The sequence below is a fragment of the Phytophthora infestans genome, genomic scaffold (genome assembly GCF_000142945.1).
Source record: "Phytophthora infestans T30-4 supercont1.7 genomic scaffold, whole genome shotgun sequence".
NCBI classification, from domain to species: Eukaryota; Oomycota; class Peronosporomycetes; order Peronosporales; family Peronosporaceae; genus Phytophthora; species Phytophthora infestans.
In genome coordinates this window covers 3244987-3260179 of record NW_003303752.1, presented here as the reverse complement: position 1 = coordinate 3260179, position 15193 = coordinate 3244987, and positions in this window count along the sequence as shown.

Sequence of the window (15193 nt, the reverse complement as noted above, 5' to 3'; positions counted from 1 at the left end):
AGCCTATAATGCCCCTAAACAAAAAAATGAGTTTTCTCGGCCTACAGGCCTCTTTAGAGCATTTCCTGAACCCTGACTGGGATGGTCGTACTTATAAAAGCGACCGTACTTAGTGTAAACGTACTTAATCTGAGTACACCGTCATGATCTGATTGGGGGATCCAAAACTGTCGGAAACATGTCGGAAAGGGGTAGGGTGTCGGAACGGTTGCGATATGGCGTCCGAGAGTGACGAGGTAACTCAGACGACGATGACGACGAAGACGAGAACGAAGGAGAGGACCGCAACGAGTATGAGAATGATGGATTCGTGGTAGACGACGAGGGCTCCGACGGGGAAGAGATCGGTAAGCTCAGGCCTACATAAAAAGGTTGTAGAGAGAGAGATTTACACTCACCGTCGCTGCTTCATTACCGCTAGCTCGCCACCGTCGCCGTCGTCGTAAGAAAGAGAAAAAGCTGAAGCGTTTTAAACAGAAAGTGGAGGAGATCGACGACGAGGATCTCATGCTTGTGCGTGAGAATATGGGCATGGACACAGGTCCGACCCGCAGTGACAGTGAAGATGAAGATATGGGACGCTCGTCCCGTAAGGTGAAGACCGAGGACGACTCTGGACTCATGTCGCGCGAGTTGAGCTACCGTATGTTCGGTGACTCGGACGAGGAGGAAGAAGACTCGGCCCCGCAGCGTGCTAACAATTACCTCGGCAATGACGAGTACGAAAGTGACGATATCGATGAGTTTATCGTGGACGACGACGAGGAAGGACGTGAAGGACCGCGTCGCCGCAGGAAACAGGAGCCTATCCCAGCTTCCATGCAAGGACCGTCGGTGTATCAGATGGGAGAAGCCGAGGAGCTATTCGGAGACATGGACGGGTTTTTAGAGGCTACCAGCGGCAAGATTCCCGAGGAAACCCCGGCCAAGTCGAAGAAGGCGATCCTATTGGAGAAGTTCGAGCCGAGCGTGCTGAAGGAACACATGATGACTTCGGACGTGATCGCTGTGCGTGACCATGATCTGCCAGAGCGATATCAGTATTTGTTTAAGAATCGCGAGTTCCCGGATGCTGAGGACCGTGCTGAGGAGTCCGAGTGGATCAGTGATTTTATCATTAAAAACCTCGAGCGAAGGGGTCAGCGAAACTCGGCTGCTTCACGCGGCGAGATCGTGTCGGCCATTGACACTGTTCTGCGCTTTTACCACGACGAGAAACTGGAGCCTGCGTTTGTCCAGCGCTACTGCAAGGAGTACTGGAAAGTAGCGGGTCTGCACTCAGAAAACCTGTACGAGATCCTTGATCTCGACGTGAAGTGGGACAAGTTGGAACGCAAGCGGAGGTCGTTCCAGAGCGGTATTCAGCGTGTGGTCGACTCGTCAAATGCTAAGGAATCGGCGTTCGTGCGCAAGTGCTATGAACAGTTATTTAGTGCACCTGACGAGAAGACGTACAAGGATTTGTCGGAATTCTTCGCACTGGATGCACAGGAATCAAGCGGACCGACCAAGGAGAGCGCTGACAAGAAATACCGTCGCCCAGTCCGCCGCACGTTCTATCAGATCTGCACGAAGGCAGGCTTGCGTCCGGTCTCGCTGGCGTTTACGATGAACTCTTCCGTGCTGGGTGGTATTGTGGCTGGCGTAGATCACGAAGATTCTATCCGTGACGTTCCGACCCCAGAGGAGAGTCCTGGTGTTCTAGCGCAAAAGTACACGACCAAGGAGTTCCCTACTGTGGATGATGTGATGAAGGGTGCTCGCCACATTGCAGCTAGTAAGATTGCGGCCGAGCCCAACGTCCGGAAGTGCATCCGTGAGCTCTATCGTCTGAATGCTGTTTTGACCACAGAGGCAACAGCCAAGGGCCGTGAAGAAATTGACGAGTTTCACTATTGTCACGGCCTGCAGTACATTGAGAAGATGCCGGTCCTTGACGTGTTTGAATCGGGCGATTTGTGGCTTAAGGTTTCTCGAGCTGAAAAGGAAGGACTACTGACGACCACTATCATCAACGAGAAGGCTCAGGATCTGATGGATCCACTAGAGCCGATCTATATGTCGGCAGACAACGACTCGGACGAGGAGTGGCAGAGCCAGCGTCACCTTGTTCTTCAGGAGGCGATCAACAACTTTATGATTTTGTCGTTCGAGAACGAGCTGAAGCGTGATTTGACCGTGGCGTCGCGTGATGTGGTTGTGAAGATGTGCGGAAACGCGCTACAAGAACGACTCTCTGTCCGCCCATATGAGCCTTCTGAAGGCGTGGATCCGTTCATCGTATCGATTTGGGTTGAAAGCAGCATGGATTCGATTGCACACATCGTGGCTCTCGATGTCAATGGAGAGATGGTGGACAAGACGGAAGGGTACTGCAAGCGAGATGTCAACAACATCGAGAAAATCTCAGCTACGCTACTGAAGTTCTTGACGGAGCACTCCCAAACACATGTCGTTGTGATCAATGTGTCGGCTGGTATGAAGTGTATGGACATGGGTGGAGTGGTTGATGAGGTGCGTCGCTTGTTGGGTCGAGATGATGCTTCTCGATTTGGGAACGGAGATGGACACGACTTCCTGGACATTGTGTTCCTGAAAGATGATGTTGCAAACATGTTCAGTCGCTCCAAGCGCGCAGATCAGGAATTTCCCGAGGAATCTGAGTATGTGCGTGCTGCGATCGGTCTCGGACGCTACCTGAGGAACCCTGCATCCGAGCTCTGTGCGATGTGGGGAAACGTTGCATTGAATGAACCGAATCGCGGCCGCGAGCTACTGTTCTTGAACGTCCACATGATGCAGCACTCCCTCGTCAAGGATCTTCTTCTGAGGGAGTATGATCGAGTGTTTGTGCAAGTGGTTAACAAGTACGGCATTGACATTAACCTGCTAGCCAATCACAAACACACGTCGTATCAACTGCAATTCATTTGCGGACTGGGTCCGGTCAAGGCGGCGTCGGTGCTGGATAAGGTTCGCGCAAAGAATTACGTTGAGCGACGTCAGGAGTTGCTATCGAAGGGGTTTGTGGGGAAAATTGTGTACCGCAACTGTGCTGGATTCATCCGTATTCGCGAGCGTGATGCTCTGCGTGAAGCGCCTTTGAATCCGCTGGATGATACACGTATCCACCCGGAAAGTTAATACATGGCGGTGAAGATTTGTGGTGACGCCAACAACAACTCAACTATCGATATGTACGACCCGAACCACTACTCGTACGCAGTTGAAGACACGATGTACCAATCAGCGTCCGCGATTCGAAGCCGCAACGCTCCCCCTAACACCCGTCTTGGCGATGCAGAAATCCAAGATGTGCTGTCCGAGCTGGATTTGTCTGCTTATGCTGGTCGTTTGGAGCTGCAAAAGAAGGGACCGAAGCTGTTGACGCTCGAGTACATCAAACGAGAGCTGCGTTACCCTTATTTTGACAAACGTGCGAAGTACCAGGTACCTAAGGACGAAGATCTGTTCTTCTTGCTGAACGGCGAAACGCGGGACACTCTACGTATCGGAATGATCGTGCCTGCTACGCTGTTGCACATGTCGGGCGATGACTTTGTTCGTGTGCGCTTGCAGAGTGGCATGCGTTCCAGTTTGCACCGTGAGCGATTGCCAGATTACTTGATGGATGTGCGTCCACAGAGTTTCCCGAAGGGTATTACAGTTAACGCCAAGATTCTGGCAATCCAGGCGGATCGTGAAGGTCGCTATGAGCTGCAGCTTGGCTGCAACCGCCGCTCATTGATTGACATGTCGATGTGCTTCTATCCGGAGCGATTCCCTCGCTACACGAACGGCAAGTTAGTGGAGAATGACAGCATGGAGCGTGTGGACCGCCTCGTGAACGAGCCCCCTGTTGAGGAAGACAAGACAACGTTCACCCAGGCTACTCGTGTTCCAGGCACGCAAACGTCAAGACGTAAGAAGCGACAGATCGCTCACCCGTTGTTCCGCAACATCAACTGCCAGACCGCGATGCAGTATCTGCGCGAACAGCCCGTTGGTGAAGTGGTTATTCGTCCCAGTACTCTGGGCACCGACCACCTCACGCTAACGTGGAAGATGCTGGATGGTGTGTACCGTCATTTCGATATCTTAGAAAAAGACAAACCTTCGGAAGCTCGAATTGGTCAGACGCTGTTTGTCAAGGAAGAAAAGTACGAGAACATCGACGAGTTGATTGCTCGCTTTGTGGATCCCATGAACAGCTTGGTGGATGACGTGGTGCGCTACAAATACTACAAAAACGCACCGAAAGAGAGCGTTGAAGAGGACCTGATCAAGCAGAAGAAGGAGCACCCGTCGCGCATCCCGTACGCTCTTCACGTGTACCAAAAATTCCCGGGCTGCTTCTCAATCACGTATATCGCTCGTGAAACGCCCCGCAGTTGCCACTTGGAGGTCAAGTCAGGAGGTTTCCGGTTCTTTGGCCGAATTGAATCTTCCATCCTGCCGACGTTGTCGCAGGCGCTGCAGTTTTTCAAGATGAAGGCACTTGTCGTTCCCTCATCGAATTCTTCGCGTCCAGATTCCTACCACCGCAACGACAGCAACAGCGGGCCGTTCGCTCAGCGTTCAAGCGCGCCTTATTCGGGAAGTAGCAGTCGCTCTCGTCAGAGCTCGCGTTGGGATGATCGTCGTGGTGGTGGTGACGCAGGTGGCCGTCGCTGGTGAGTGCTTCCCCGACAGTCACACTCTTTCGAGCATCAAGGCATTGCAGTCAACCTCGAAGCGAAGACCAAGACTATACAAATTCACGAACAGATTGCTTCGTAGTTGACGACATGAGCCTAGCACATTCAGAAAAAAATAAAAAGTCTATAGCGAATAGATAAAGGCACTCGTTGCTGCGCCCAACTGGGAAGCATCGCCTTAGTTGATCTTCTGCGTTTTGATTTGCACTCGATTTCAGTGAAATCTTTTCGCAGCGAATCGGTATTCACCGATTTGATACCGATAACAAGGTTACTTTAAATCTATGCGACTACAGGCATTAGCCCGTTTCTTGGCTTGGTTGGCTTGCTCAACGACAATACCCCCGCATGGACGACCTTCTGCACACGCCACAGCACGAGATGGATCATTATCAGAGGGAGTCTGGTCAGAATGACTGTGCTGGAGGCCGTAACAAATCGTGGCTCTACATCAGTCGCGATGCAACCAGGGATGCCGAATATTGCATTTTTATCTATTGCTAATCAAAGCAGAAAATAAATAATTGGGTTAGAGAGCTGACTAGACCAAAATAGATTATTGACCTTCCTCAGCTCAAAAAATAGATTATTGGTGCAGCAAAATTGGTACACAGCGAGGGCATCAGTATCAAAGAATGTATGCCAATTAAACACCGCCCAATAGATTATTGGTGCTACAACGGGAGCGAAAATAAATAATTGATCTTCCTCTCCAGAAAGTTTCCAATAGATAATTGGTGCTTTCTTATTGCAATAATTGCAGCACCAATTTATTTTTCGGAATCCCTGGATGCAACCTCCTGCAGTCTCGTCGGTGGAGCCCTCGGGTGTATGCGCTTCGTCAGACAACTCTGCACTTGTCGCACCACTTTCTGTAGCTCTAGTGGGCGAAGTAGATGTACTGGACAGCAAAATAATGAATTCAGCTGGAATAATACCATTTTCTGCATCATCACCAGTTATGGGGCTCCCGATTGCGGTTTCCTCGCGTGTGCGGCCTTCGTCGGTATCACTGTCGCGTATACAGCCACTCGGAGGTACTTGGTTCTGCGTACTAGATGCTCTGGACGTCGAAATATCTGACTCCACCGCTGCCTGGTCATCGTTACACTCATCAGCGTGGGTGTTCGCCAAACCCTCCCTTTCTAAGCGAAGCTGGCGGCGCGTAGACTCAAATGCATCATTGACCGCATCTTGTAGTGCTGTCCGGAGCGTTCTGGACCGCGTGGGGGCGTCGAACGTCCCTGGTCGCAATGATTAGGTCCTCAACGTGCGCCACAACGCGTAGCTCGGCTTGTACTTGTTGCTGGCCCGGTCCAACACCAGCCTGCACCACATGTCCAGTGGGAACGGCTCTCCGGTGTCCACAGTGACTGGGTAGTCGGGGTTGTCGTCAGGGGCAACACAAAGAACGACTGTAGTCCGGTGTCCGCGCGAATCGAACGGCACAAACGCACGCGAGAAATACTCGATTGTACCACCAGCGGACAGTGTCGCCGGGTGTAGCTGTGAGGCGCCTAGGCCTGCCATGCCTGAAGCGGAGGTCCTGGAGGGTGCCGAGCGCTGCGACGTCGCGCCGTTGGTGCTGCGGTTTTCGGTTTGAAAAGATGAAATGGAGCTTTCATAAGTAGCTTTAAAATAAGAGCTACTTTCACTTATAGCTACTTCGAGCTTCTGGCACTACTTTTGGGGCGTCATCGCCTAAGCAGATACGACCTGCAGCACAAGCGCTGTGCATTTAAAAGGGCCGGATTTTGGGCCGCGTCTATGTCGTTTTGTGCTGGGATTGTTGTGTTGATCAGATCCTATCGGGTGTATATAACGTTTTCTCTGCTGCTACAAACAACTTGTTAGTTAAGCCACATGTATTGTTTTTATGCGTTGCACATCAGACTGATTTATGGAGAACGAGTGATTTACACCCTTCAGTACGGCCTTCCCACACCAAAAATGGGTGAGCACCCATAGACTGTGCAAACACAACACGCTGTGGAGGAATCACAAATAGATTTGACCGCCTTTGCACGCTGCCACTTCTGCGCAGACGCGCCACAGACGCGCCACAGGGGTCAAATAAGACCCAATCAGAACACAACTAGAGCTGTCGAAAATAGCCCAATCAGAGCCAGACACTACAGCCCAATCAAAGTTCCCACATTTCTCGATTCAAAAATTTGAATGTTTAATTTTGGACTTCACAATCTACGCGACCCCGCTTGGCAGGATGCCGAAGCGGATCGACTGGAAGGACGTGGCGCTTGGCATCTCCGCCCTTGACGCCTAGGGGGTGCCGAGCACCTTGAAGACGTACGAGGTGACCAAGTGCAACCAACTGGCGTGTGTGGTGTGCCCAGAAGACGCCACACACAAGATGCGCTACCGCCTACTGAAGTGTGCGTCGGAATCGTGTGCTACGTCGATTTCCTCGCATGGTCAGGCTTGCCCGTGGCCAGGGAAGACTTTATCGTGTATGCCGAACAACGTGGTGTCAATTTTCCAGGTGGGGGAGCACGTAACAGCAGCCAGATCCCCCAGAAAGAAGCGTTTGACGCCCAGCCAGAAAACCTATGTTAGGGAGCTGACTCTACACCACCTTCGGCCAATGAGAATTAGGCACTCTATGACGCGGAACTTTGATATGGTGCTCCAGGACCTTCCGAGCCTGAGCACCGTCCAAAACTTCGTGCAGCACTACTCGCGAACTCACTTGACGCGAAACGATCGCGTGGACGATTTACGTAAGTGGATCCACGAGCGTGCATTCACTGGGGACGAAGCCTTGGATCAGCCTTTCACTTATGCGTGGGACCTGGACGTGGATGGTAAGCCTGTCGTAGGCAACGGTTCTGAGGAGCGGTCGTTCGTCGTCGGCTTAACTACCAAGACGCTAATTATGCGACTGATGAGGCCTCCTGAGTCGTTCATCCTGCACGTAGACGCTACATACAAGCTCAACTACCGGGGGTACCCAGTTATTGTGATCGGAATATCCGATACCTCGCGTGTGTTTCACCTAGTATCACTGTTTATTGTATCCGGTGAAAACCAAGCCATTATACAGTCGACGCTCATGGCGCTGCGTCGACTGTACGGTGTACTCACAGGATACAAACTGGTGGTGCAGTACGTCATGGCTGACGCAGACCAGGCCCAGTACAACGCCGCCAACGCTGTTTTTGGCAACAACCCGCGGTTCACTAGTCTAATGTGTTTCTTCCACGTGATGGAGAAAGTGTACACGGCGATTTAGACGTTTTTCTCGGATACTAAGGCTACTATAGTGTGCGATCTGTACGATATGCATTTTGCGCGCAGCCACAACGAGTTCGTGCAGATGCGGGAGGACTTTTTAAACCGTCTGATGGATGGTCGGGGGCTGACGACATTTTCCCAGTACATTAACTGCCAATGGCTGAAGGGACGCTTCTCTACCTGGCAGCTCTATTGGACTCCCAGCGGGTTCGCATCCACGAACAATCCGGTGGAGACGTTTAACGCTGTGCTGAAGCGTGATTACACCCTCCGACGTAGACTGAAAATGGGAGCTTTGCTACAGGATCGAAGTAATTGCTGTCAGGATAAATCAGCAAGCGAGCGAGCCTTCAGTCTGGAGGTGGTTCCATCTCCAACTCTCGTACGCAGGGTCTCTGAGATGATCCGTGAGGAGCTACTGTATGAGGGCTGGCGCGATCCAAGTGATATTCCGAGCGCTGGACTCGTGCGTGTAATTTCATGTCCAGCTAAACGCATTCAAGTTTCCCCCAATTCACGCAGCGAAGAGGGTATCGCGGTGAGTGCCCAGATGGGCGTAAACTACGCCAGGATGGAGTTCGAGGGACAGCCGTACGGAGGCTGGATGGTTGACACCACCCGTATGTGGTGTCAATGTAGCTACTGGTTCGGCTTTGGCGTGTGTGTGCACATCCTCTTCGCACAGCGAACACTCGAGTGGTTGGACTGTCGCGGGCAGGAGATATTGCTTACGCGCGGCAAGCAGAAGAACACTAGGGAAGGTCTGATCTCGCGAAGCGGCCATCGTGGTGGCCGTCCACTGGGTGTTGGCCCAGCGTTGACATATTGAGATCCTGCATGTGCACGCGATCTACTTAACTAGCGCCGGGATGCCTTTTGCATGGTATGAGTTGATCTGATAATCAGCCAATCGAGGACTTTTATATCATCGACGATATAGTGTGTGTTTGGTGCTTTGACAGTATATCAACAAATAAAAAGAGCTTGAAGAAGAACCCTTCGATGGTATTCTTACCCAACCTCTTTAGTAAACAGATCATCGTCGAATTTTGAGCAATCTTCCAATATTAAGGATGCTGGGCCTTCTTTTCTGCATGAAGAACTTTGATTATCGCATCTTTCTTGACTTTTTTCGGAGAAACTCCTCGCATGTAGAGTATGCGAACAATATATCACTACACGATACCGTCGAGATACGAAGTCGTACTCTATTTTTATAAACGCTGGATTTAAATTCATTTAAACTAAGTCTGTGAAGGTCACTTCTTCCAACACTGGTCGCACGCGCATTTGAACCAGATATTATTACCGTACGAGACCGTGATCTGGGCTCTAACGTCGACAGTAGCTACCATACGGCACAGCACCTTAACCTGCGTCCTATTCTGCATTTCCACGAGCTCTACGTTGGGGCAGCAGGAGTGCTGAAAGAATCTTGCGGTCGTTCCAGCAGCCAACGCCTCGATATACACAAAGTTTCCCCGCGTGGTTTTCTCATTCAGCAGCATGGTGAAGCCGCTGTTCTGCTTCATGGCCTCCTTGGGTTGGCCTTCGCGCATAGCCTCATACTCCTGCAGCTTTCCACAGTACTCGGCGACGATCTCTCCTGCCCATAACTTCTGCGTCGTGTACACACCCAGGCCTAGGCGCCGAGTATCGTAGATCCTTAGGCCTGGGTGATTACGTGGCGCGTTGCTGCATAGCGCGTCGAGACGGCAGATCTCCGTCGTGCAGTAGAATGCCATGTCCGCGTTCTGACAGCAGTGCGCGAAGCAGTCTCCGATGCATAGGCAGGGGTCAACGTCGCCGGCGTCGACGAAGTTAAGCCCCTCCGGCACAATGTTCTCCAAGATCTGCGCCACGCAGTCCGGAAAGGGAACAGGCTCCATAACCCTTTGGCATATCGTCGTCGGGGTCAGGTAGAGTGGGCGCGTTATACACCGGTTTATTTTTGCGCACTTTGGCCAACTTCAGTCGCATGCCAGGGATTCGCAACAAGTCCTTCATTGTCTTCACCTTTAAGGTGTGCGCGTGATAGATGCCGGTGCCGCTGCGAGCTGGGGCGCGTCTATTCTGGTAGCGTTTCTTTCTTGATTTACTCACGTGGTGGTCAACCTTTCTCACCTTGCGTCTGTGATACTGTGCCTCGCGCTGTGCGAGTGTAGGGACCGCCAAAATCTCACGTAGAGATACCAGCTGAGATGGAGTAGGCTGACTAGATTCTTCCTGTTGCTCTGTCTGCTCAGGTTGGCTAGGAGAGTCTGGTACGCTGTCTTCAGCCTTTTCCTCGGATTCCAGACGTCCATCCTCCACATTCAACTCACCTCCAACTTCTTCGACTTGTTTAACATCGGAATTAAGACTGCTAGCCTTCTTTTTGGAAAAATGTGTCGTGTTCATAGAAATGAGAACGACGGTGTTCTTCCTGTACAGGTCACCTGAAGCGTCATCTCCCACATTAGCTCGCTGCAAGATTTCCTCCGATGGATGGCCTTGCGCAGAGGTGGCACCAGTCTTGTGTGGCGCCGTAGGTGCCACCAAATGACCAGGGGGGGAGCTGGGTCGCTTACTGAGCGCGGACAACTTGGGGTTCGTGTTACCCTTGGTTTTAGCGGCTGCCACGGTGACTGGCGCCTTTTCCTCGTATGCATTCTTTTCATCGGACTCGTGCGCATCTGTGAGACCGTGAGCAACGGCCGCAGCAACCGTGGTCGGGGAGCTGGACGTCAGGGAATGCGTCTGATCGTCGCCAATAAAGGCACCCGTAAAAGCAGCGGCAGGGAATGCGTCTGATCGTCGCCAATAAAGGCACCCGTAAAAGCAGCGGTTTACGATGCTCTGAACCGCCTCAGCAAAACGTGTGCGGTCGGATACAGCCCGGAACTCGCCCGACACAAGCTTGTACGTGCGTAATTTGCGCCAATGGCACTTCACCTCCTCACCGTCACGATTTAGCACCTTCTTGATCATCATGGTTGGCGGGATGATCTCATCCGTCGTGACAGCGATCGGGGCCGCCGCCTTGTCGAGCGAATCATCCACGCGCGTAACAACAGCAGTCCTGTAGCCACGGGGGTCGCCGGCGACATACATCTGAGTGTAGTAGGTGATCGTGTCCCCAGCGTACAGCTTCATAGGCGGAAGCTGCGCGGAGGACAGCCCGACCATAGCGGTGTGTAGGGTGCGGTGGCTGGCGTCTTGAGGCCAGAAGCCAATGTTGCTTCCAAACAACGAGCAACTTTTGGGTCACATTCAAGTAACACACATCCTTCGAACACGTACTGCATTTGGCTGACGCGGGTGCGTCAGCCCCATTAGCCCTAGCCTGGGCCACTGGGGGCCCCACGGTCTGGGTCTATCAGAAAGGCCGGGTCTGTTGCCCCGCCCCTGTCTTTTTGTGTTGGAATCTTGATGTGTTGGTCAAATCGGTTCGTGTGAAAATAAGGTTATCTCCTGAACTTCAGGGCCTTCAGCTTGAGAAAATAGGAGAAACACACGTCCATCGCTGGGATAACACACACGGGGCTGGGCGACGTGGGTGCCATAGCCGCGGCGCCAACTAAGGTGAGCGGGTGCGAGGCGCTGAGCTCACCTGCGAGCCGAGCACTCAGGGGTAATGGTAACTCCAAAATCGGTGAAGTTAATATTGAGAAAATATCACCTGTAGACCAGTTAATATATAAAATATCACCTAATATTTTCTTCTGAGACAATATGATATTATTAAATATCAACTTAATATTAGCTAATACGAATTATATTTTTCAATGATTGCTTAATGGGGCTATATTAACCAATCCGATGTCGTTTACGCTCGACTAGCTGAAATATTACTAATCAACCGTGAGGGAGGGATAATTGTGAGAGTGACGGCAAGGTTGTTGGCACTGCCGGGCGCATTAATCTAGCGCCACAGGCAGCAGGTTTATTAGACGCACGATGTCGACGAGGAGATCGGTAGAGAACAAGAACAAATGTCTTGATTTCGCTCTATTAACGTTAAACAGCTGCAAGCGTTTGCAGTTTTCCATCTCGATCGCCTTTGTCTGTGTCACAGTAAAATACTAGAGCAAACACTCGTCAGTCTTAAAGCCTACTGCTTTTCTAGAACCTGATCGAAAAAGTTATTTGGCTCCGCTAGGGTAAGCTTGCAAGAAACGTACTTAAGTGAGAAAATATCATAAAATATCATGTAGTATCTAATATTTTTCAATTCTCCGAGTTAATATAAAAATATTATGTTAACTTTTGCAAAAATGAGTTACTATTACTATTTAATATCGAAAATAGTACTATTACTATCAAAAATATCATATGATATTTGGTTACCATTAGCCCCTGCGAGCACTACACTTTCCAGAGCATTCTATATCCATATTGCGAGCGCAGCGAACCGCAAGGGCCCTCACCAGCGAGCCGCGCATTGCACTTCCCAGGTGAGAGAATCTATTAATCGCGAGCGAAGCGAGCCCCAGCCAAGCGAAGCGCGGCTGGTAACGACCTCTTACATTATATAATGCCTTTCCACAGGAGAGCCGGGTAATCCCCCCCGGCTGCTCTTACAAATGCCAAGTCAAAACAAATCTTAAGTGTTATCCTGCAAAACAATATGTTTTTGATGGGAAAAACTAAGGAGGGCCCTCCTAGAGAGGGCCCTCACACAAACGGGCAGAGGTATTACCGGTACTGTTACCGGTACAGCGTTACCGTACTGTAACCGGTACAGCGTTGCCAACCAGACGAAAGGTTGTTAACATATTGAAAGGTTGTAAGAGTACCATTACTGTGGATGGGGTTGCCGTACGCGAATGGCTGGCGTGTACAGGAGCTCAGTAGCGAGTACCACAAACCAAGTTACCGTACAATGGAGAAGGAGAAACCCCCGCTCTTTTTAATTCCACCTCCACCTGAAGCCAACTACTCGTCTCATGACGAAGCAGAAGCCGCAGTACATGCATGGACCTTAAGCCACGGCTTTAATGTATCTCGACGCCGTGTACGCTACAACGATGATGGAGACGTTTGGGTGCGAAATTATGAGTGTGACCGAGCCGGTGTGCCCAAGAACACACAGAATCTAACTGAATCCGACCGTCAGCGCCCTTTGCGGGGATCGAAGCGCTCAGAGTGCCCTATGAGAATTGGTATCCGTGCAGCGAGCAAACAGCACCCGACTGGCCCCTGGAAAATCGTTCACACGGCACGAAGCTCACACCACAACCACGTGCCCTCTCGTGACGCCCGGGTTCATGCAGCGCATCGTCGCCGGGCTGCAGCTTCCACAACTGTTGTTGTCGCTGACACTGCTAGTGACCTAGTTAGTCTACAAACTGCTGCTGGTATCTCTGTATCAGACATTCAAGCCACGCTTCTTGCTGTCGACCCCAACTCTCTAGTGATCGCAAAGTATATTGCAAACGCCAAGAATGCGACGCGCCGCCATGAACTGGCTAGCCACACCTCGATCGAGGCTTTGTTTGAGCTGCTCAATAAACACAAGTTCTTTCATCGATGGACAACAAACCCAGAGACTCACCAGCTCAGACACCTCTTTTCGGCTCATCCTGCAACGACCGCATTGTACCGGCAGCATTGTGGAGTATTGATAACCGATTGTACCTACAACACAAACCAGTACAAGTTGCCATTGCTCAATGTGATTACAATTACTGGGGCAAACACAGTACTGCCTGTTGCTCAATGCTGGCTGCCAGGAGAGACCGAGGAGGATTACGTCTGGGCATTCAACATGCTACAACTTTTGCTGGTGGAGAATGAGATTGACCAGCCCCGCGTGATATTAACGGATCGCGATTTAGCTTGTATGAACGCCCTCGATAGGGTGTTCCCTGACGTACCTTCAATGGTGTGTAGGTGGCATATGGTGAAGAACGTGGAAGCTAAAACAAGATTGCATCTCGGGCAGGTTGATGTCGTCAACCCCGCTCCTGGGCAACCGAGGAAAGAAAACTCCTGGGAAACCGATTCATTTATGTCGACATTCTTCGAAGCGATTGATGCAGAGACTGCTGAAGCCTTTGAAGCCAAATGCAGAGAGTTACAGTTGAAGTCGAAGGTAGTTTCGGACTACCTCGACCTACACTGGTGGAAGTATAAGACACGAATCGTAAAATACTGCACCAACAGCTACCGACACTACGGTATCCGAGATACATCCACTGTGGAAGGCACACACGCGACAGTGAAGGCGAGATTAAAGTCAAGCCAAGGAGATCTGTACACGGTTTTCAAGTCTCTACTAAGTTGGTGGGTTGCTGCGGCATCACGAACAAGTTGGTTGTATGAGTACAACGCCACTAGTGCGCCATATCTTTTGCAGAAAAACCGATACGCTCGTGTTGTTCGCGTAATTACGGTGTGGGCTCTCACGGCTACACATGAGCTGTGGCGCGACGTTCAGAAGATTGTCAATTCTCGGACGAAGCAGTCTGTTTGCTCTGGTGTTTTTCGTGGTGTACATGGACGACCATGTCTCCACCAATTAATTGCAGTCATTGAGTCGAACGGTGAACGATGTCTTGTTCCGGAGGACTTCGACAAACTGGTGGGTCCGACACGACAGCATCGAGGTATCGGAATCGCGGATTCAAGAACCTGCACCGATCCGGCAAAACCGACGCGCATCATCTACACAGCGATCACACAAGGCCAACCATGGCACTTTCGGTACAGCGCGGGAACCGACTTACAGCGAGAGGGTAGACCAAAATCATTCAGCATCCCCGCCACAACACGCTTCGACCCCTTCAAGACTTGAAATTGTTGGCACTCACCAGACCTCTGCGTTCTTAGAGCCGTATCTCCCGGCACGATCATGGGGGTATGCAGGGCGCACTCCATACGCAGCCACAGATGAAAACAGAGCTGTCAATACCTACCACTGTTTGATGGATGCACAAGGCTTCAGTTGTTAAGAAGGCTGTCACCTTCGCTAAATTTGTATATCTGTTTTTTTCTTTATTAAAATACACATCGAGATACTGAAATGCGGTGCAATTTTTGCAATGATATCAAACAAGTTGAAGTGTTCAAAACACTTCAACAAAGTCTATAGAAAATTGAATAAAAAAAATTATAAAAATAACAATATAAATTGAATTGAGCTATTGGGTTAAGAGTGTTTGCGGCTAATGCGACTCCTCAAACTACTTTTCACTGCAAACGATTTTTGGCACAGATCACACGAGTAGGTTCCCTTTGCGTTCTGTAGTTGCTGCCGAATC